This window comes from Phocoena sinus, chromosome 3, assembly GCF_008692025.1.
Source record: "Phocoena sinus isolate mPhoSin1 chromosome 3, mPhoSin1.pri, whole genome shotgun sequence".
Classification (NCBI taxonomy): Eukaryota; Metazoa; Chordata; class Mammalia; order Artiodactyla; family Phocoenidae; genus Phocoena; species Phocoena sinus.
The window spans coordinates 144,851,945-144,875,537 of record NC_045765.1 but is presented as its reverse complement, the minus strand read 5'-3'; the positions used below and the strand labels follow the sequence as shown (position 1 = coordinate 144,875,537).

The 23,593-nt window shown below is 42.0% G+C and overlaps 1 protein-coding gene across 1 annotated transcript in view; it reads right to left on the bottom strand.

Moving 5' to 3' along the window:
* PRLR (prolactin receptor) overlaps window positions 1–21,045 on the bottom strand; it is a 164,216-nt gene extending 143,171 nt beyond the window's left edge. The window contains exon 1 of the mRNA XM_032628362.1: window positions 20,963–21,045. The gene's annotated coding sequence lies outside the window, so the exon portion shown is untranslated. The remainder of the gene's footprint in view (window positions 1–20,962) is intronic.
* Window positions 21,046–23,593: the final 2,548 nt, after the last annotated feature.

Below are 23,593 nucleotides of genomic sequence, written 5' to 3'. Positions count from 1 at the left end.
CATTTGGTCATCTGTAAAAGGGTTTTCTTGGTGAGACAGCATTTGAAAATGCTAAAGACTTCTAGAGGGTTCATTATGTATTTGCCGTTATTTATGTGTATAAAATAGAGAAACATGTTAGTTGTTCATACAAACTTGGATTTGATTAAACTGAAGGTATAGTTAAGATTTGTGGGGGAAATATATACAATGATAAAATCTTAAAACTGGAAAGAATTTAAAAATACACTTACTAGATTTCTGGAGATATGTCCCTAGCTTTTATTACTTGTAAAGACATGGGGTGGAGGAGGGGAGAGAAGGAAAACTAAAAAATACCCAAAACCAAGACCTACAGTCAGTCTGTAGTCAGAAACTTGAAATGTTAAGATGAACATAACCCACGGCACTGAATTGAGAATCATCATTATTAAGCAACATGTGATTTGCTGCTAGAAACAAAGCCAAACTGTTGGCTTCAAAGAAGGTAGGGAGTGTGTTCGTCCCTTTCCTGAAAACTGTACAGCTATCCCTCTGCTAAATGGAGCCATCTTCAACCCAGCTGGGTGCCCCTTCCATATCTGTATAAAAATCTCAATCCCCAGAAATCAATGAAGTTGGTTGTTACAAGACTGAGTAGTGGCACAATGAATCCTGGAACACACATTCAATAAGAAAAGGCTACAGGGGAGAAAGGAAGAGCCCATGGAAGAAGGGCCTTCTAAAGATGATGAATTTTTGTGTTCTCTATTTTGAGTGCAGGAGAATAGACAGTGAGGGAAGAGAAGGTCCTAAATCAATACACAGAGCTCTATCAGTGGCATTCTTGTCAGGAGCTGATCTTGAACTAGGACATGTCATTCTGCCCTCCAGCTGTGGACCAGAAAACTTACAGCCCAGTACATATTGAGCAGGTCCAGGAACACACCGCACATGCTATGTGTTCACAAATATTGGGTCTAAGGAGATTTATTTTCATTCCTGGATGAATAAACATGAAAAATAAGTAGCACAGCTAGTGGAAAAAGTGCATAACAAGGGAACTGAAACATCATCTCAAAGACAATTTTAGAAAACTCTTTCTCACCCTCAACGGATGTAGAAAAAGGACACTGTGGAAAAGGACAGGCAGCCATTCTGAGATAAAGGGATGAAAGAAGAAAAGGTGCTGGGTGAGATAAGGAGGGATTGTAGGGAAGCAAAAAAGGAATAGCATTAATAATAGCATTAATATGTCCACTGAAGGCAGTAAGAGGTAAAGCTGACACTATAAGAAACAGAATCAGACACTCCCTAAAATATAGAAGCTATACACATTGTACTCCCTAAAAGGAATAAACATGGTAAGAGATGGTAGATACATAAAATGGGGCACAGAATCAAATCAGTGTTAATTTGTACTCATGAAAAAGAGAAGAGTTATCACCATGAGATACCACTACATACCCAATAGGACAACTAACATGAAAGTAACAACACCGTATGGTAGTGGGGCTATAGGACAGCTGAAACTCACATGGCTGGTAGGGGTGTTTTACACAACCACTTTGGAAAACTGTTGGTAGCTTCTTACCAGTTAAACCTATTCCCACCCTTTGACCTCAAAATTCTACCCCAGGTAATTAGTTATACAAAAGAAGTGAAAAATATGTCCACAACAACCCTTACAAGAATATTAATAGCTCCAAACTGGAAATAGCCCAGGTATCCACAAATAGCAACATCAATAAACAAACTGCAGTGTATTCATATAATAGAATTCTACTCAGCAATGAGTGAAATGAATTACTGATATAAGCAATAACATGCACAAATCTCAAAAAACATTAGAAAAAAGTGAAAGAAGTCTCATACATAATATTGTAAGATTCCATTTATATGATATGCAGAACAGGCAATACTAATCTAAGGTGATGGAAATCAGATCAGTGGTTACTTCTGGTCATTCGATTGTCTCGGAAAGAACATGAGGGAATTTTCTGGAATGATGGAAATGTTCTGTATCTTGATAGAGATGTGGGTTACTCAGATATTTGCATTTGGTAAAACTGCTACAACTATACACTTTAGAATCTTTGTATTTTATCAGATGTAAATTACATCTCTAAAAAAGCATTCAAATTTTAAAAATATATTTTAAAGAAGAAAATATTCTTTTCCATTATAGGTTATTACAAAATATTGAATATATTTCCCTGTGCTATACAGTAAGCCATTGTTATTTATCTATTTTACATTTACTAGCGTGTATCTGTTAATCCCGAACTCCTAATTTATTCTTATCCCCCCGTTCCCCTTTGGTAACCATAAATTTGTTTTCTATGTCTGAGTCTGTTTTGTAAATAAGTTCATTTGTATCCTTTTTAAGACACAACATTGTAATTCAGCTATACCTCAATTTAAAAAAAAAGAAAAAGAGAATAAAGAAAATATAACCAAAGAAATATTCAAAATTATAAAAACTTTTAAAAAAAACCTTCCCAGTGCTAATGCAAGATCTGACTCTGGAAATTGAATTGATTCGGCAAGTACTATGCAGAATCAGTAAAAAGAGCTCACACCTAGTTACATTATGATAACATATTTGAATTAGAATGTAAAACCCATAAAACCCAGGAAGAAAAGCTGATGACTAAGAGACAAAAATGTGGATTGAGCTCAGATTTTTCTACCACATGACTAAATACGAAAGGCAAGAAAGATGGTGAGATAAGAATTCTATACCCAGACAAATCATTATGCTGAAATCTGACAGAAATTTGTTCATGCTAACCAAGGGATTAAAAAATATATATATGACCTACTTGCCCTACTTACAATAATTCTTGAAGACATCTTTTAGCTGCCTGAGAGATGAATTAAAATAAGAAGTCAAAAGTAAGTAACTTGTGCTGTAAAATGACAATACCTATGGACACAGAAATCAGATGACCATAGAACTGTCCAGGAATATACTGTAAATGATTACCTGCTGAGCAGGTAAAATAATTCATGAAAGAGAAGTCATGTAATATAAAATACTGACAGTAACTTGAATGAAAATGTTAAATTATTCTTATAAATACTGAGAAAAGGGCTGGAAGGAAGTAAAAATGGATTAAACTTCTCATCTGTGAGGGGGTAATTCAATCACACCATTTCATTCTGAACTTGATTAGAAAAGTGGATGTTCCTGTCTTTGACTTTGGTAAGTATAAAGTATAGGTAGAAACGTCTTGAAAAATCTTAAGTGCAATCATTTGTAGAAATAAAAAAAGAGAATGACAGTCCTCTAAATTATTGGAAAAAAATAATAGCAAAACCAAACCATAGTCCACATGGCAAAAAGATAGAGATAAGGGTGCACAAAATATTGAAAAAAGTAAGATCAAATTAATATAATTTTGACTGTCATAACTGATGTAAATTTCCAAATGAGAGAAGAATACTTCTGAGGTCAAATGAATTTTAGAAATGCTCAAACTCAGTAGAATGTTTCTTTACTGCAGATCTCAGACTCTTAACACATTAATATAAATAATGAACCCCTGAGGGACAGGATTTCATTTGGAGCATTTCCCAAGTTTATTTTATTAGTTCTCACAGAATGTACTTTGAACTATGTTAAACAAAGAGGCATTCTTCTTAAAATTGGTATTAAGAAGCTCACTGTTATCATTATTATTTACTAGAAATTATAATCAATATTGTACGACATCAAATAGAAATTAGATGCAACTATTAGAAGGAGAAAAATTATCACTATTTACAGGCACCATATTACGAACTCTTATAATCAACTAAAAACTCATAATTAATTACAATGAGTTAAATAGATAGAAAGAAAATATACACACATTAGTATTTTTCCTATATTTCAGTAATATCAGAGAGAAGATATGGAAAAAAGATCCATTCATAATGAAAAACTAAAATTATAAAATGCATAAGAATAACCCTAACCCTCCTAAATGTGAGGATCTATATGAAACAATTTGTAAGGTTTTGACAAGAAATATAAAAGATAATTCAAATAAGTTCAATGCTTCCTGATGGGCTGACTCAGTACTAAAGAGAACGCCATTTCTTCCACAACTGAACTACAAGTTTATCACATTCCCAACCAAATTACCAATGGGAAATTTTATGTGTGTGTGCGCGCGTGCGAGTGTGTGTGTATATGTAAACACACACATACACACATATACACATATACAGATATGTATTTACCCACATATATGTTATATATATGCATATACTCTTCAAATTTTTCAAAATCATTTTTGAATTTATCTAAGAGAACACACTGGCAAGAGTAGATTTTGAAAGTAAAAAGTGATCAGAGGGTACATGCCCTACCGGTTTAAATGTTTCATAAAACTCAAAACCAGTAGATACAGTGATGCTGTAACTTGGGTCAGTGATGCTGGCCCAAGAATGGACATAACAATAAACCTAAATAAATCATTTTGCTTTAGACAGTATGATGTGCATAAGAACGTAATATATACAGCTGAAGCACTGCTTTTCAAATGAAAAGGCATGAGTTATACAGCACATTCCCTGCCCATCATCATTACCTCTCTCCTGGACCATGGCAGCAGCCTCCCCAAGGGTCCTCTGCTCATACTGTTGACCGCTGCTCCCCTCACCCCATGGTACATGCACACACACACCCGTGCTCTAAGCATAGAGCGCATTTAGCATTTAGGTGACTGAACCTTCACACATACTGTTTCCTCTGCCCCAGTTCACATTGTCATTGTCACTTCATTCTCAGCTAGGAAGCCGCTTTCTTCCAGAAGCCTTCCCTTACCCCCAAAATCCAGATTAAGTGTCTCAAACACTCTGTACTTCCCTTGCATAGCTTACAATAAGCTATATTATTTATAAAATGGCCTGTGTTTTGTCTGTCTCCCTCATTAGGCTGTAAGGTCTGAGGAGGCAAAGTCATCCCTGTCTTGTTTTCTGTTTTATCCCCAGTATCTTGCTTAGTGCCTAAACACACAGCGCTCTATAAGTACCTGTTGAATGAACAGCCAAAAAGTAATCACAAAGGAAACATGTGATAGACTTTGAGCCACAAAAATTTACAAATTTGTTTGTCAAAAATATTTTCAACAGAATTAAAAGACAATCACCAAATCAGGGAAAATAGAACAAATATTATAGAAAACAGATTGATATCCTCCAAATATTGAGAGTTCATTTTTAAAAATTAAGAAAAGTTTTTTTAAGAAAACAAAACAACCCAATCCAAAAATGGGCAGAAGACCTAAATAGATGTTTCTCCAAAGAAGACAAACTGATGGCCAAGAAGCACATGAAAAGCTGCTCAACATCACTAATTATTAGAGAAATGCAAATCAAAACTACAGTGAGGTATCACCTCACACTAGTTAGAATGGGCATCATCAGAAAATCTACAAACAACAAATGCTGGAGAGGGTGTGGAGAAAAGGGAACCCCCTTGCACTATTGGTGGGAATGTAAATTGATACAGCCACTATGGAGAATAATATGGAGGTCCTTAAAAAACTAAAACTAGAATTACCATATGATCCAGCAATCCCACTACTGGGCATGTACCCAGAGAAAACCATAATTCAAAAAGACACATGCATCCCAATATTCATTGCAGCACTATTTACAATAGCCAGGTCATGGAAGCAACCTAAATGCCCATCGACAGACGAATGGATAAAGAAGATGTGGTACATATATACAATGGAATATTACTCAGCCATAAAAAGGAACAAAATTGGGTTATTTGTAGAGACGTGGATGCATCTAGAGACTGTCGTGCAGAGTGAAGTATGTCAGAAAGAGAAAAACAAATATCGTATATTAACGCATGTTTGTGGAACCTAGAAAAATGGTACAGATGAACTGGTTTGCAGGGCAGAATTGAGACACAGATGTAGAGAACAAACGTATGGACACCAAGGGGGCAAAGCCGTGTGGGGTGGTGGTGTGATGAACTGGGCGATTGGGATTGACATGTATACACTGATGTGTATAAAATTGATGACTAATAAGAACCTGCTGTATAAAAAAATAAAATAAAATTCAAAAATTCAAAAAAAAAAAGAAATCACATTAGAAAAAGAAAAAAAAGAAGAAAAAAAGGAGGTCCCAATCACTGGCCACTTCGTAAAGTAGGCCTTCATGAATTACCATTGCGGGGAGAAATTGTTTTACACTTGAACATGTATTCATCAAGTTCTTACATACACAGTCTCCTGATTACTTTGGTGAGAATCCATAAGCATTGCTTATGCTCCATTTGAAGATGTCCCTAAGCCACAAGGAACTTCTGTTTTAAAAGGAATCCACAACCTTTAAATGATTACATTTTGATCATGCCTTAGATTTCAAAGTATTCCCCGTGTACATTACTGATGTTCACCTTAACATAGGACATGTGGAGCCCATGTTACTGCAATTCCTAAAGTTATTTTAGTCTCTTACAGATTTTCGCTACTGGATTCTTACTACACATTTGTTCTCAAATGAAATTCTATCACTAATCACAATTATGTTTTAAGAAATCAGAAATAAACGGAAAGAACCCAAATTAAATAGCGAATAATAATAAGCCTCTAAACCTGACAGTTTCTTCTGGTGCACACACAGTTTCATCTGGTGCACACAATCCAAGTCTGAAGCCCCCTCCACGTGGCCAAAAGAAGCCAGGCACTTTGCTTTCATTAATTGTTTGGCCTTCCGAGTGGGTCAGTGAGTCACAAACCCCATATCATTTCATTGCTCAGAAATGGAAACAGGCCGGCTTTATTAGGTTGGTTTTCAATCCTCGGTGCCTAGGGTCCAGTTCTTGCAGAGCCCAGTCTCTGGCCATTCAGGGCTTTGTCCAGTCTGAAGCCAGTCTGACAGGCTCTCTAGCATCAGCGGGGAGCAGTGCTTTCCCCAGCGATGTGAGTTTTTGCGGCACATTAACTGCCTTCCCTCTTATGCTTGACAGTGGTGCTGATATATTTCTGAGCTTTTCCATTTTCCTTGGCTTTACTAGAGGAAGAACAGGTACTTCTGCCTTCTCCTCATTTCTCAGAATTGCACACTGCCCAGCGGGCTCTGATTTGCCTGTGGCACCAAAGGTAAGGCAAATGGAGAAGGTATATTCAGCTGATCGCCGAGCTTCATCTCTCTTGAGTCTTCCTGAATACTTATCAGATCTGGGTACCAAAGGCTCATAACCCAGCTCCCCGGTTAAGTATTTGGGAAGAACAATGGCCTTGAAAGTGTGCCATTTGTGGTTGGGTGTACAAAGCACCAAGTCAACAAACTATCTGTTATCATTCCAGAGCCTTCCCTCCATGTGTGACGCACGGTTCAAACCATCCACATACATGGCGTCACGGGAGAAAGGAACGAGCTTGTTCTGAGGACGAACTATATAGACTATAGGTCATCCATTATCTTAGTTCATCCTCAATCCTGGAATAGGGCATTATCTTCATTATCTTATTTTTACAAATAAGGAGACTAACACTCAAAAGAAGTTAAGCAAACCTTTCATGAGTCACGTACCTGCTCTGAGGTACAGCCTCAAAGCAGATTCAGCAGAAAGAAGGAATATGCTGCTTTTGTATCCAGAGAAGGTAACTTCTTTTATAAGGGTTGCCAACCGGAAGTGCCATGTTGGTCTGCTGGTGCGAGAAGGAAGGGAAACGGTTGAACCGAGTGGTCCATACAAGGATTTCTGAGGACCTCACAAGCTTACTAATGCATGCTAAGCTCACACTCAACACTTACTCCATGCCCTTGGAATTTTGCCTCGCTGACTGTACATTTGTTGGTCTCCCAGTAAGCCATGAATTCTCTGATGAAAGTGATACTCCCATGAATTGGGTGCTTCCTTGGTGCCAAGTGTTTTTACATACTTTATCTTGTCTTATTTTCCCAGCAACCCTGGAATGTAAGTTTTAGTGTCCTCACTGTACAGATGAGAAAGTAAGGCACAGGGAGGCAACTAACTTGCTCCACAGCCTTGTCCCTGAAAGGGTAGAGCTGAGATGTGTGCTAAGTCTATCTGATTCTAGTGAATGTTTAGAAATAAGAGTAAGGGCTGGGCTTCCCTGGTGGTGCAGTGGTTGAGAGTCCGCCTGCCAATGCAGGGTACGCGGGCTCGTGTCCCGGTCTGGGAAGATCCCACATGCCGCGGAGCGGCTGGGGCCGTGAGCCATGGCCGCTGAGCCTGCGCGTCCGGAGCCTGTGCTCCGCAACGAGAGAGGCCACAGCAGTGAGAGGCCCGCGTACCGCAACAACAACAAAAAAGAGTAAGGGCTTACTTTTGGCACCGAGGGCTTACTTTTAACTCAGCTGGATAACAACAAGGCTTCCATACTTGTAATATTACACGTCACACGTGATTCGAGGTCTTCACCTGCCCCAAATATGTTTCTCCCACTTAGCTGCTAGTAGTTCCCACCAGTACAGATATTAGTTTGAACCATGGCTATTAAACTGCAAATGCTGGGAGCGTTCACTTCTTGAACTATGGGGGCCTGAACGGCTGACCAAGTTCTTTAATACATTCTTAGGAACATTCCGTTCAGAGGAGGACGGTGTCTGACAGAGGAAAGCAGACAATAGAGTGTGAGTGGGGACACAAAAATTGGGGGGCTTACATGGGGGTATCTTAGTGTGGTAGGTGGAGACAAAAGGGAATTCTTTCTGGAACAAAGTGAGGTGATAGTTCAGGAGAGATGAAATAAGGAAGTGAACTCATTTCTTAGGCCTTCCATGCTCTCCTGTGTGATCCGCTAGAGGAGAGATGCATATAATAGTCATTAGTGAGTGATGACCATGGACAAGCTGTGCCCTAGGTCAACACAAAAGACGGCACTGAGGCTCGGGGAATGCCGGGAGGAGCTTATACCATCAGCCTTCTGAAAGTGGGTATGTGTGGCAGCTTTGGGGGCTAAGGGAACCCCAACACCCTAAGTCCCTGCAGAAGTCTGAGCCCAAGAAGGCTGAGACCCCAGGACTCTTATCCCGATACTTAATGACTCCATCTGCATTATTTGTAAACTCACCACAGAAAATACATGCCCACCAATACCCAGGGTGGGCATGTCATGTAATTGCATCTTCTCCTCTGTACTTGGCAGGTGAACCCTCCTCTGAAAATACTGCTGTGCTTCCTCTAATAATACACTTGAGCTGAGCTAGGAAGCTCCAGGTTCAATAAGGGATCAGTGCTGGTAGGACTGGGAGGTCCATAATAGAATGTAGGTCCTGGCTTCCCAGAGCACAGCACCTCATGTGAAATAACAAAAAAAGGACACCTAGCCTATATTTATATACATAGTGTATTTTTGCAAAGGTATAGGATATTTTTATAATAATATGAGTGATTGCCTTTGGGGGCACTGGGTAGCCATGGGACAGGAGAGGGAAGGCCTATTTTTTATTGAATATTCTTTCTTACCTTGAATTTTAAACCTTATACAAAAATAAATAAAAAATTTAAAAGTCACAGATATGAACAATGTTATGGTTTCAGCGATGTCCTTTGAAAAGTAAAATTAGAAACGTTTCCTAAAAGAAAAAGAAAACTCTTCTGGTCAAACTGCAAATGAAGCAATGGCGTCACCCCTATGATCACATAGCTTCCATAACATTTTTCTGATCTTTGAATGACTTGGTTTTAAGACGTATCTACATTTGATACACATTTACTCTCACTTTCTGCTGAGTATTTAATCAAAACCATCCAATAAAGGAGGAATTTACCTTATAGATTTGAAGATAAAATTAAAAAAGAATTATGCTGTTTGCAGAATTCTGGGCTATTTGGAGGATATTCAAAGGCCTGAAATGGCTTTCAAGCTTTCTGTAATTAATTGATGTTCCACTGAAGTCTTCCTGACTTCAGTAAGATGATAGCCTAATGCAAATGCAACTATATTTCTTTGTCTCCTTTGTAGTTTTGAATTTGGAAGTTAATATAACCATAGGAAATATCTGTCATGTATATCATTTTAAAATAACACGTTTATTGAAGTCAAACAGTTGAATGAGCAGATTGATGATTTGATTAGGTAAATTCAACAATTCCCATGATTGCACATCAATCTGAATAGAAAGTTACCCTATGGCAACTGGAGCAAAAAAAATTGCCTTCTATTTAATTAAAATACATAACAAGCTAAAACTTCTAAAAGAGGAATTGCCACAATTACTGCCTTTATGGTCATTGCTGGAGAATTCATTAGTGGAGTTAAAGAAACTTTAATGAGCTTCTTTGTAAAAACCTCCATTCTGTTAAATTCATTGTCATTACCACCATTAGGAAGAGGGGAAGGTCTGTTACTTTCACGCTGATTATTGGAAAACCAAGTCACTTGAGAGAAGACTTTCCTGGAGCCGATATTCAGTAGAAGGTACAGAAGACAGCATGACCTCCTGTGTTCACCAGACTTACTGAACTTCTAATAATACAACTCTAGGGAGACTCTTCAATATTTTTAAAGCAAAACTGTGATCACAACTGAATTAATGACTCCTTTTCGGTTAGTTTCTGAAGGCCAGCCTCAGATGACCTGGAGAGCTACTAGAATTTGCTGCAGGGCTTACTGAGTAACTTTGGTATTTTCCATCCTTTGAGAGGGGACAGGTAGGTGGGTACAACTACAGGCACTATGCATAGCGGGCAGAAGAGGGGGTGTGGAGAAGAGGGAGCATTTCCTCAAGTGTCCTCTAGTGTCAGCACCTTTGTCCAGCCAGCTCCCTTGGTGGGCATTTACCCTTCCACCTTGGCAGATGGCAGGCGGTTCAGATGCGAGGCCCTCCTGGAGGCGGCTGGATCATCCAACCTCTGAATTATGCCATTTCTCCAGCAGTCCCACTCCTGGAAGCCCTGCTCAGTTGAAGTGCCCCCTAGTGGTACCTTTAGGTTTTTGCAAGAGAAACAAGTTTAATTCCGAAGTCGCAGCTTCAGTGATATAGGAAAGACTGAAAAGGAGATCCATGGAAAGTGGCACAGCCAAGCTCTGCAACCAGACTCTTTTCAAAACCTGGCTTTGCGACTTACCAGCTGTGTGATTTTGGGTGAATGACTTAAACTATTTTTTTGCCTCAGTTTCTTCTTTTGTAAAATGATAATAATAAGGACACTAACTAAAGGATGGGTAGGAGGAATAAAGGAGTTAAAACATGTGAAATTCTTAAAACAATGCCTTGATATATATAGTAAGTGCTCATTAAATGCTTGCTATTATGATGTTAGAGTTTATATGGAGAAACTGACCAACTGCAAAAGGCCACGTGTAAATGTCCTACAGCATGAAGGGCTCAGTTAATATAGCCCAAGAGTCAAAATACTCGGAAAAGAGATAAACTAGCAATGTGAATGTGACACTTCCAGCACTTACGAAAAGCACACTAACGAGAAACATCAAAACCCATCAAAACAGTCTTAACGAGACAGGATGAAAGTTTTCTGGTTAGGAGGTAAAAACACAACAAACAGGAATTTCTCCTTGGACAGGAATTTGGTTTTTTTTCCCTGCTTAAATAGGTTAAGGCCAAAATCCCCCATGTTTTCAAATAACACTAAATGTTTTTCCATTTTGGTTCAAAACCAGTGGCCCAAGTCGAGACAGGGCAGGGGCAATGATCTCAGACAGGACTAGGTCTGGTATCACTTTCACTGGCCTTATCCATGTGAAAGCCATGCTGGCCCTACCTCCACATCCTGAATCCAACACTTCTTCTACCCACTGCTACCCCTTAACTGCCCCAGCATCACCTCTTGGTGGACTTCCTGACCAGCCTCCCAAGCTCTCCCTCTGCTTCCAGTCTACAATGCACTCTACACATAGGAGCCTGAGAGACCTCTAAAATACAGTGTAAGACACATTACTCCCCTACTTAAAAGCTCCCAGTGATTTCCTTAAAGCACTTAATCCTAATTCCATGCATGACCTCGGGCCCTCAGGGCTGTTTTCCTGTCTGACTCTATCCCTTCCTCCCTAAGTGCCCAGCCACAGCGGTCTCCTTTCTGTTTCCTGAACATGCCAAACCTTTTCCAACCTCAGGGCTTTTGCTCTTGCTGTTCCCTCTGCCTGGTTCTTTCTCCCGATCTTTGTGTGGCTTTCTCGTCAACGCTGATGCACTAGCTCAAATGCCACCTCTGCAGAGAGGGCAACTCCTGTAAACCTATTGAAGGCAGCCCTTGTTGGTCTGATCCCTTTACCTCACCTCGCTTTTCTTCATAGCACTAAGTGATTTTAGTTTGTTTATCTGTTTCTTACTATGGATATCTGTTTCCTCTCACTGCAATGTAAACTTCAGATGAACAAGAACATCATCACTGTATCCTGTAACGGCCCCTGGCACAGAGCAGACCCTCTATAAATATTAGTTGAGCGAATAACAATTGCTGACGCCCATGATGCTTGGCTAAGAGTAGACCTTTGCCTATCCTTCCCTCTGCAATCTCCTTAACACCTTCTCATCTCCTAATCCTGCAACCTCAGCACTCCAGAAAAGTGGAGTGGTCCATCCTCCCCCCTCCCCCCAAATCTAACACAAGAACTTGGTTACTTTTTGGTATTCATACGACCTTCTGAGAAAGGTTGGCGTCTTAGACTTAACCGGACCCTGGATAGTTATTCTCAGATTGATTCTAGAATCACCTTCCATAACCTAAGTTCTTCTCTATTTAGTGTGACTTGTAACTGGCTCTTTCCAAACCCAGATTCATGACTCCTTTAGCCCGGTCTGATGCTGGTGGCCTCTGCAACACAAATGATTTCCTGAGACCGAGAGAGTTTTACACAACCTAGTTAGTTCTTGGCCAATTCACCTAATAAAGTCTACCCAATAACAGAGAATACTGCTGTAATTATATTTTTAATAAGGGTGTGAACGGGAATGGAGTCATTTGGCTTTAAAATGGCTGAGACAGGAAAGCAAGCGTTAGGTGACTAAATACCGACATGGCAACTGGGAAATCTAACACATGGACGGCAGGGAGGCTTAACCTTTATCTTCCAATCTCACAATTATCAAGCTTCTGGCAACTTGATTTCCAAACTGCACATACACAAATTTTAGTCATGAGGACATGCAGGGCCACTCTGAATATGGAGTTAGTTTATATAGGTAGAAACCTCAATTTTATGCTAGAAATCCTGCTTCCAAAGAGTAGACTGATGAAGTTGCTACCCAATGAAAATACGGTTTGGATGCTTCTCTGGGGTCCATGACACTTAAAACAAGGCAGAAGAAGAAACAGAAATAAGTCATGAAGATTTGGACCTTAGCTGAGAAGTAAGGTCAGCCTTTAGCGGAGATCACCTGGAGAACTGTAGATAAATACGATACCCAGGCTCCACACTCAGAATCTTGATTTAATGGGTTTAGGGATGGGGCCCGGGCAGCCTTATTTTTTAAAGCTCCTAAGGTGATTCTCATGTGCAGTCAGTGTCAAGGACCACTGTTTTAGAGGCTTGCTTTTTGCTATAGCTAAAGAGATTGGAAATTGTTTTTAAATCAGTAATGGATTTCAAGACAGAGAAAGAGAAAAGAAAATAACCATTTTGGAATGGCACAAAACTGCCCTATCCTCATGTCCTAAAGAGGAGGCAATGCTAAGACTCTAGCTCTGTTCCATTACCCTTCATAAAGACCTCCCAGCCTCACCATTGGCAATAAACCCAGAAGTTAAGACATACATGGAATTCTTTAAAAAGGCAGCTTGTAAAAATTGCTGGGCTTTCTTCTCTTTTTTTTAGGTGTGTAACAAAAACCATCATCCTTTCAGTGAACAGAAGCTTCAGAGAAGAGAAATCAGAACAGCCTGAAAGCTCTGGGACCACAGAGACTTCACTTCCCACAGGTAAGAGTGGGTCAGATTGACCACGCTTTCACTTGAATTCCAAGATGTTAGGGCTGCGGCTCCTGGGACCACCGCAGCTACCTGCGGGCTGCTGACACTTATAATCACAGTGATGCCAGCTGGGGAAGACTCGTCATCCTTTACCTACTGATCTGTAACATTCATTCATTGAAGAAATAACATGGCTAAGTACAGAGTTTTCTAACAGCAGCAGGAGATGGGGCACACACGCCTTAAGATAAGGGGAATTCAGTGGCTGAGAATCCTCATTTCATTCTGTTGCCAGCAAGTCTCAAGGCCCAAGGCAAGTAATTAAACTCCATTTCCCAATTTGTAAAGTTGGAAAGGTGAGGCAAGGTTACAAGACTGTTAAACAATAGCTACTGTGGGCGCTAATGGGCATGATAATGAAGCCCTTTGCAACGACTACACAAAGCCTGGTGGATACAAAGAGCTATGAGATACCAATTGTCTCACACTTAGCCAGGGTTGACTAAAGGGCACCGCTAAAGCACACAGCGTACAGGAGTGGGCAGTTGGCTACACCATTCAGCCACAACATCCAAGTCGACAGAATCACTACAAATATTGTCTGTGAATTAAAAGACTGCATTCGTGTATATAAAACTCCTACAAAATAAAGACCATAAATCTTAATTGTCCACTTCATTCCCTTGAAAATATTACCCTTTTAATTTTATTGTCCATGATGACAGGACAAAGACTTTGTGTTTTTGCTCGGTCACCTTCAACTCTGGCTTCACGTTAGAATATTCTGGGGAATTACAAACAACAAACAACAATAACACCGGCACCCAGGCCCCATTCTTAAATGAAAATTCTGGAATGGGCTGGGGACCTCAATAACTTTTAAAAGCTTCCCTGGTGATTCCAACTGTCCTTTTTCACATCACTAAACACTCCAGGCACATTTTCATCGCCAGGCCAGGTGTGCTCATCTCCTTACTTGGAGTGCCTTCCTCCCACCATCCCCTACCCCCAGCGTCCATTGGTCTACAGCCCAGTCTTACACCCTTCAGTGTCCATCTCTTACCTTGTTTCTCTCAATGTACTTTAGGGCTTGGGGGCACAATGCCCTCTGGAATCTCCGAACTCTAACTGTCCGTTTCTAAGCGTCCAGGTAACACTTAGAAAATTTCATCTTACATTGCTCCTGGTATTTCATGTTTATGCCCATGTGTCCAGTGAGATAACATGCTCCACCAGTGCAAGGACCTTGTTTTAAGATTTTTAAATTTTCCCCATGGAGCCTAGCACAGACCGCTTGGCTTAGAAGATGCCGAAAAATACGTACTACTGTTGAGGTAGATACACTAAAATTCGCTCCTGTCAGCTTCTTACTGCTATTTCCCCCCAAGATTTAGATTTCGAGTGGAGATAAACAAATGCCATTCGTATATCTCAAAAAGCATCTTGTACAGGCATACCTCATTTTACTGGTCTTCGCTTTATCGCACTTTGCAGATATTTTGGGTTTCTTTTTTTACAAATTGCGTTGCCAGATGGTGGTTAGCATGTTTAGTGATAAAGTATTTTTAATTAAAATACGTGCAGTGCTTTTTAGACAATGCTACTGCAAACTTAATAGACTACAGTAGAGCGTAAACATAACTTTTATATGGACTAGGACACCAAAAAATTTGTGACTCATTTTGTTGCAATATTTGCTTTATTGCAGTGGTCCGGAACCAAACCAGCAATATCTCCTAGGTCTGCCTGTATACCCTGTAGAAAGCTGCAGAAAGGAAATTCTTCCCTGTAGCAAATGTCTACAGTCCATAGCCAATCATTTTATTGTACATTTCTCCATCAGCATCTTCTGTGGTATTATCTCATCAACTCTGACCTTTCTACAAGATTGTTGGGGGAATGAGGGTGAGGGTAACATACAAACCAGTAGACAAAAGTCGAATCCAGGCCTCTGACATCCCCAGGCCAGAGGCTTCCCCTAACAACCCCAGAATCTGCATGTTCTTCCCTTTGGAATACATCAAACCAATCATATCTTCACTGCATTGACATATTCAAGGCCACTTTAGCTAGTGGACAAGTCAAAATGGCCTTCTGTGATGTCCTTGGAACAGCCCTTCTGGAAACTTGGACTGCATCTTGTTCAAGCTGTTTTAAGCGAAAGCACAGAGAGGGGGAAACATTTATCACCACAGTGAGATAATTTATTTAATGATCTTCGCACACGGACATGAAACCCTGGCTGTCTGCCAGGCTGATTTTACAAAGTCTCGGAATGACAAAAACATTGTCCTAGGAAATGATTTTATGGTAAAAGTATATCCAGGTTCAAAATGACCCTTTGGTCATAGGATGCTTGAAAGCTTCAGATTTGCCTGGGTAAGGGAATGGGTCTTGGTGATGAAAGTAACCACTGAGTCTATTTCATCAAATCCCATAGTGGCATGATGTAGTGGGCTTTGAATGATCACCCACTCAGCAGAATAATGAGGGTGAGGGAGGACACAGAGGGACCTCTTTTTCTCTTGTCTACTGTTTCACCGAGAAACTGTATTAAGGGATAGACCGGCAAAGGAGCCTCAGACAAGAATAAAGGGAAAGTTATGCTAAGAAGAAGGAGGAAAAATTTCCTATCCTATCTCTGTCAACTGAGTAGTCTATAGCAGTGCCGTTTGATGGAAATACAATGCGAGTCACATATGTGATTTAAAATTTTCTACTAACCACATTAAAACAAATTGAAAGGAAACAGGGAAAATTAATTTTAATAATATATTTCAACTAAACCCCTACAGCTAAAATACTACCATTCTAACATACAGTCAATATAAAAACTAATGAGATAGACATGTATTTTTTGGTACGAGTTTTACGGTACATCTCAACTTGCACGAGTCAGTCACCTTTCAAGCGGTCAGTCGCCACATGGGGCTAGTGCTACGGCACTACGTAGTGCAGGTTTAGACATGCTGACTGGAAACTGGGACATCAAACAGAAATTACTGGTAGCATTTAGCTGCCTAATAGACTTGATATTTTCTTTCTGCTAGCTCTTTCGCTATCCCCTAGAAGAGATGATCTCAAAGGCCACATGCCGTGTTAGCAAAAAGTTTGGGGCTTTGCTGCAAAACAGACTGTGGGATTCAAATACCAGCTATATAGCCTTGGACTAGCTGGTTACCCTCTATAAGTCTCGGTTTCTTCAACTATTAAATCAAGACAGAGTAGCTAACTCACCAGAATGCTGAGGAGATTCAACTAGGCAGAAAGTACACAGAACAGCCTAGAAGAGCATAATGAGCAGTCAGACAGTGATTTCTCCTTTATAAAACGCGACTTGATTTCTAAGGGGCTATGGCATTGTATTTGAGGCTCTACTGTTTCATTTATTCACTTCCAGAACTCTCCCTCAAGGTTTCTTCTGCTAAGGCAGCCTTTCCCCAGATTTTCATGGGGCTGGCTTCCTCTTACTCTGCAGGTTTAAGTTTAAGGGTGACCTTCTTATGGAAACCTTCTCTGGCTGCCCTATTTAAAGTTGCCCCCAAGCCCTGTTACTCTCTGAGCCCCCAGCCTCTCTTTACTTTCTTTATGGCATTTATCAATATCTGAAATTACCTGATTTATATATCTGTTCACCTGTCTCTCATACATCTCTCTAGCATAGCCACTTTACAAGAGCTAGGGCCTTGTCTGTCTTATTCAGAGTTCAGCAAGTATTTGTGGAATAAATGAATGAATGAAAGAATGTTCAACACACGGAGGCAAATGTAAACAGTGTCCTGATTCTAAAGGCAATGGAGAATGAAAATTCCAGAGCTCTTTTTTTTTTTTTTTTTCAGAGCTCTTTCTGACCTAAACGAATTGCTCAGGAAGTCAGTGGCCGAGAGCCAGCCTCGCCTGCTGGGGGTGAGTGTTGTCTTTCTTGAGTCTAACAGCTGGGCTGGGGAAGGGGCAGGAAAATTATTCTCCACAGGTGATTTTATCGCTACCTGTTGATGTGTATCACATGCAAAGTGTATGTTCACGCCACTTAAGTCACCCAAAGGATTTGGTTATTCCTGCCCTTTGAAAGAAGAACTAGGCTGGGACCCAGTTAGCATGATGAAACTTTCGGACTGCAGGGAGTCTGGAACAAGAGTGGGTGTCAAAGTCAGACAGACCTGGGCTTGTATCCCGATTCTGCCTTTTACCAGCTATGCAGACTGGGCAATTCATGTAAATTTCTCTAACCCTCAGTTTCCATATCTGTAAAGCTTTAAGTGATAATCCATACCCTGCGATGTTACTGTGAGAATTAATTGAAGGAATGTAGGAAAGTGCTCAGTACACCTTGAAGACTCAGTGAATAGTAGGTATCAATATTGTCATTTTGCATTCAAGAATGCTTTGCCAGAATACACTGATAGATCTTTGGAATGGCTACTTAGAAGGAATACATTTTCCTTCTAAGATCCTGATAGTTCTTTCCCCCATTTCTACGTCATTCAATTCTTGCAACTGAGGGGCCAGAACCACGGAGAGAGACAGAGGGTATTAGTTGAGTTGATTAAATCTGTGCCGAGCTGAGAAAGATGGAAATGGAGACATTTCTCTTTACAGAGACAGTTTGTGGCGTATCTGGAGACGGATGCAGCCATCAGACTTCTCCAGTTTCCATACCGAGACGCTTGTAGCCAAAGGCACAGATCTAGCTGTTTTGTATTCGAGATTATGGGCCAAAAGAGAACTCAGAGAAAGGGTCAAGAATCCACTCCAGTCTGGACACATTCACTTGCTGGCAGCACAGAACGCTCTGCTTGACAAAGGTGAAGCAGTAAACCCAACATTGTATTCTGAACCCACCACTCATCTTTTAGAATAACTCGACCAGGACTGATTTTCCTCATTCTTCTGCTGACATAAGCCCTAAAGGAGACCGTAAACTGTTCTAAAAAAGCAGGAGTCTATTTACCACTAACTTATAACCTCACATTAATATCAATACTAGCAGTCTGTCATTGACTATAGACTAGGCATTTCCAGTTTTTATTTTTCATTTTCCTAACAACTGTGCAAGAAAGCAGTATCGCTCCCATTTCACCAATAGGGAAAGTGAGACTCAGAGAAGTTCAGTGACTTGCCTGAACTGTGAGAGCCAAGCTTTGAAGCCCGGTTTGTTGGGCTCCAAAGCTCCCTGTGTCCTCTGCTACACCTTGCTGGCATTGCCAATGGAAGACCCAGGTCCCACGAGGCATGAGTCCCTAGTACCTTAAAGGAAAAGTGCAGAGGTCCCAAAGAGGACCATTACTATTCCTACTATGCATCGGAGAGCAAATAGCACTTCGTTTCAAAACCAAGCCTTGGTCTCACTGTCTGACATCCAGCTAGGGGACAAGCAGAGCTCTTTTTTGAGACAGTGATCCTCTGTAGGTGTTCTCCAGTGCTGTTTGTAGGAGTGAAAACTAGGAAAGTCATCACAAGAGCTTGTAAGGAGGATTCCCCACAAGGCAGAGACTGGTGAAGCCCTTGGGAAACAGCGTCCCGGGAGCTCGCTCATGAAAGGAAGGCTCTCCCTTCAGCAGCACGGCTGACTCCAGACCCCCAGGGAAGCCTGCCAGATTACTCCCACAGCCAGCCCAGCTGCCTGCAGAGGTTTGACTGGATGGTTGATGCAGGCCGTTGAAAGGAAGGCAAGGGATGTTCACTTGGGGTTCAGGCAGGGTCTTCAGGGGATGTCCAAAACCCCCCAGGGATTGCTTTCAAAACTTTATGTACATTGCATAAGAATATTCCCCCTCCCCACCCCCTGCTCCTTTGGGAGAGGACTCATATCTAATTCTCAAAAGGACTTATGATCCCCAATTTTTAAGAACCACTGAAATTTAAAATTTCATCAGCTTCTTTCTTACACTGTTCTGCAGCATCTTTGTCCACTAATTTTACATATATTCATATATAGGTAGTGATATATATATAGAGAGAGTAGATGTGTATGTATACACACATATGCACACATTTAGGGCAATATATATATTGCATTAAATGTTGCACACACATACAATGTTAGTGGTATATATATATATATATATATATATATATTGCCCTAAATGTTGCAAGGAAAACTGAGGCCCAGAGACCATAAGTGTCTTGCCCAAGTTTGCACAGCCAGAGGCAGAGGTGGGATTAGCAACACTCCCCCGACCAAGAAGCATGAAACTCGGGTGGGAAATCTTTGCCAACCAAGTTGATGAATGAAAACAAACGAATCCCTCCAGATTAATAATACTGTTTTGCAACCATTTTCAAGGCCAGTCATCGAAAATCCTAAATTGCTTGCTATTAGGGCAACGTGGCTGCTTGCCCAGGACACAGGTAGAGGCCACTAAAAGGATTTTCTCCCACTCAAAGAGCTGGAACTCCAGCCCTCGCTGCGGCAGCGCTCTGGCTCCCCAGTTACCTGAGTTTGCCTGACTTCCCCTCCTCTCCTCCGCTCTCCTCTCCTCTCTGGTCCTCTTCCCTCCAGCGGCTCCCGCAGCTGCCTCTCCAGCTGGAATTCCTTTGCTGAGGTCGGGCCGCCTCCCTTCGGCTGGGCTCCGGATGACAGCCAGGAGGCTGCTTACCTGCCACTACTCCCACTGCCTTTTTTTGGTGGGGAGGGAGCCACGCCTTTCGGGTGAGCACGGGTACCGCTCAACTTTGCACGCCGGATACCCGGGACGTGGCGCGTGCTGGTGCTGCTGGGAGAATCCTCAAGCCCGCCGTCAGCGCATCACCTGTCTGAGCCCCTTCCCCCTCCCCGCTAGTTTTTTTGTTTTCAATTTGATGTAAATAACGTACCTTCTGAGAATCCCACAGTCACGCCGAAACTCATTCTTAAGGGTGCTTCTGAAGATGCCTTTTATAAAGACTAATGCGTGCAGTTGTAAAGGCGGCAGGGGTGGGGGGCGGATAGAGTATTTTTAGTTCCTCTGAGGGGGGACCTCCCTGCTGTCAGAGCCCCGGTTCTCCGCCAGGCTGCCGCCGGGCGGTTCCGCCGGGTTTCTGGCGTTTTCCGGAGCAGCCCGCGCTCGCCTCCCCGCACGCGGCCTCGAATCCGCGGCCCCGGCGCCGCCCGCGCCATGCCCCGTCACCCCTGGGCTCTCGGTTCAGCCCGCGATGGGTACTCACTTTTGCCGGGGAGCAAAGTCTGCCATCTCAGTCCGTGAGCACTTCCTGTAAAAGGACGTGAAGATCCATCGTGTGTAAAGCTGTTTCAGGAACAGCCGGTAAAATCCAGAAAGAGGGAGAGGAGCGAGTTAGACCCAAATGGAAGGGGGCGGGCGGGCGGGAAGCCCAGCCCAACCGGGGGGTGTCCCGGGATCTCAGCCTTGGCTCCCCCAGCCCGGAGGCTCTGGGAGAAGAAGCCCAACAAGTGCACTTGTTCACTCTTTCTTCATTAGAGGAGGAGTCAGGGTTGCAACATTTCTGTTCCTTGCTGGAGGCGAAACGGTGATTTTCTTCAGCCTGCAAAACGTCCAGAGCCAGCCAGCTTTGCCAGGTGAGGAAGGAAGCTGGGGAAGCCGAAATGCAGCAAAGACGTGGAGAAGAAAAAACGGATTCTCTCCAGATGGGTTTCGCACGAGCAAGACCACACGTCTTCCCCTGAGACTGCAACAGAAAAATAGACGGACAAAACAATAATAAAAATGTCTTCATGAATGGCATGACCTCAAAGATGGTATTTCTCCTGGCAGCCAAGATGTGGGGTGGCTTCTTGTCAAATTTCTTTCCTTATTTCTGAACAACACTGAACGGCAGCTTGACAGCATTGGAGGGGGGCTCCAGAGATTTGAATCTCACCTTCCCTGATAAGAAAAGGGGTCAGGGTGAAAGGGGCAAAAGAAAACAGTCAGTGACCCGAGAAGGGGAGAGAGCAGGTTTTGCTTTCTTTTTTGGTAGCCCAAAGCCCGAACTTCCGGGGCGCGCGGTGTTTATTCTCCGCCACATGAGTATAACACAGAAACACTGGTGGTGCTGAAATAATCCACGCTTTTGTTGTTTTCCACAAATATAAAATGTATCTTTTCTAATATCTTTTCTGATGTGGGTCTGACTTTTTAATTTTTTTGGTAATAGCCAAACCATGCAGAACTACCACCTTTGGCAAAAGAAAAAAAAGTACTGAAACCAAAGTAGTAGCTGCCTGAATTAAACAATTATCCCTCAATTAGTAAGTTGCTAGTGTCCATTGGATGCTATTAAGTAATATTGCATCTGATTGTTTCATAACCCAGAGGGGAACCACGGAGATATTTTAAATGGAGACATAAAGTTTCAACAAAAAAGTTATTGGAATGCTGGACTTTTCCCTTTTGAGTGATTGCCACTCTGGAATAACGAGCAAATGACATTCGGTGGCAACCACTTGCCAAGTCTCTGGAAGCCACTGACTATTCCAGGACACTTTGGTGATCCTTTTGGACTGGAAGCCCAGAGGCACCTGCACAGGCATGACCACCTGACGCTTCCTGTTCAGTAACATGACCTTGGACAATTAAATTGTAGACCCCATCTGATTCTCTCAGCAGAAGGGAGATGCCTCTTTCTTGCATACTTACCTTTGCTCATGGGTGGCCACAAAGGTATGCAACCTCTATTTACTTTCAAAACCACTGGGGGACCTGAGATCATCAATGGCAGAATATTTCTACGTGACCTTTGCAAAGCAAGGGATCGTCAGTTTTTCGGAGTTGTTCTAGTCAGACAATTTTCATAGTTGGTGAAAAAACCTCGCCCTAGTAACTCTTGACTGTCAGCTCTTGGAAGGTAGGACCCTCGCTCTTCCTTCCTGTGGTTCCCAGTTAGCTGCAGGCAGCTCAGCTCATCGGTGCTCATCCGTGCTCCTGGCTTCCAGATTGACAGATTGGTTGTTGAGTGACTAATCCACATCTCACTGGGAGAGAAGGGCAAGGCTCGCTTTCCGCTCTGTTGTGCAGCACACAGGCACCATCCATGAACCACCAGCATTAACTCTCAGTGAATTAATCACCTTGCCCTGGCTTTACTGAGATAATGAAGGAAGTCCGCGGTTAACCTCAACTTCTTTCCTAACTGCCCGCTGCCTCCTTCTCTAAGCACTAACATGCCTCACCCCTTTACGTGTGTTCCCTTCTTGCATGTCTCTGTCTTGTCACTGTCTCAGTTGGTGTGTTCCTCCTTTTTTCCAAGCTACTTCTCCAGGTGAGTCCTAGACCCCAGCCCTGCCTGCTGCCTCCACGACCTTAATCCATGGCTGATGCAGAGGAAAGAGCTCAGCCGTTGGCATGGGTTTGGGTCTTTAGTATTCACATGGCTTCCCTAAGCTTCACTTGCCTCATTGAAAATCAGATGTGTTGATATATGCCTCAAAACTAACAATGGTAATTCTTAATCACCAGTAAAAGGAGTCATAATGGTGATAACATATGTAAAATGCCTGACAAATAGCAGAAAATCTAGAATCATTAAGCTCTTTTTCTCCCCCTTCCTTTTCTCCCTATCTTCCTCTCAGAGTTAATGTTTTCTGCCCCATCGGCTTCTTCTGCAGCCAACAACACCCTTGAATCTTCCTTGACCCTGCTGACTCTTTCGGTGGCTTTATGATTTAACTCACTCCATTCTTCATCTGTCAGACTTAGTGGAAGAATGATCTACACTCAGCTCCCCTGACTCACTAAAGCTCTCAGTGCCTTCGCTCAGTGGTTCTTAACCTTGGCTGCACACCTGGTCATCTGAGGAGGTTTTCAAACATACCATATATGGGTGGTCCTTGCAGAACTT